This window comes from Pteropus vampyrus, unplaced genomic scaffold (genome assembly GCF_000151845.1).
Source record: "Pteropus vampyrus isolate Shadow unplaced genomic scaffold, Pvam_2.0 Scaffold129, whole genome shotgun sequence".
NCBI classification, from domain to species: Eukaryota; Metazoa; Chordata; class Mammalia; order Chiroptera; family Pteropodidae; genus Pteropus; species Pteropus vampyrus.
This window is the reverse complement of record NW_011888910.1, coordinates 1,139,806-1,140,075: the sequence shown is the minus strand read 5'-3', so window position 1 is coordinate 1,140,075 and position 270 is coordinate 1,139,806.

The window sequence follows — 270 nt, the reverse complement described above, 5'->3', positions numbered from 1 at the left end:
TATAATAAGTATGTTGGAGTCAAAAGACATTTTTCCGAAACTTCAATTTTATAATTAAGTTAAAAAAACCCCCAAAACGTGCAAAAATATCATCTAATAATATGGTTATTTAGTTTAGATATTTTAACCTTTAAAATAATCCTTCAAGAAGTTACTTCAAGAAGTAACTCAATTAAAATGAAGAAAAATTTTGCAATTAGAGTAAGAGAAGATCTAATCTTGGTTACCGTAATGAAGCCACTACCCAAAATCTTCCTGAGTTCTACAAAT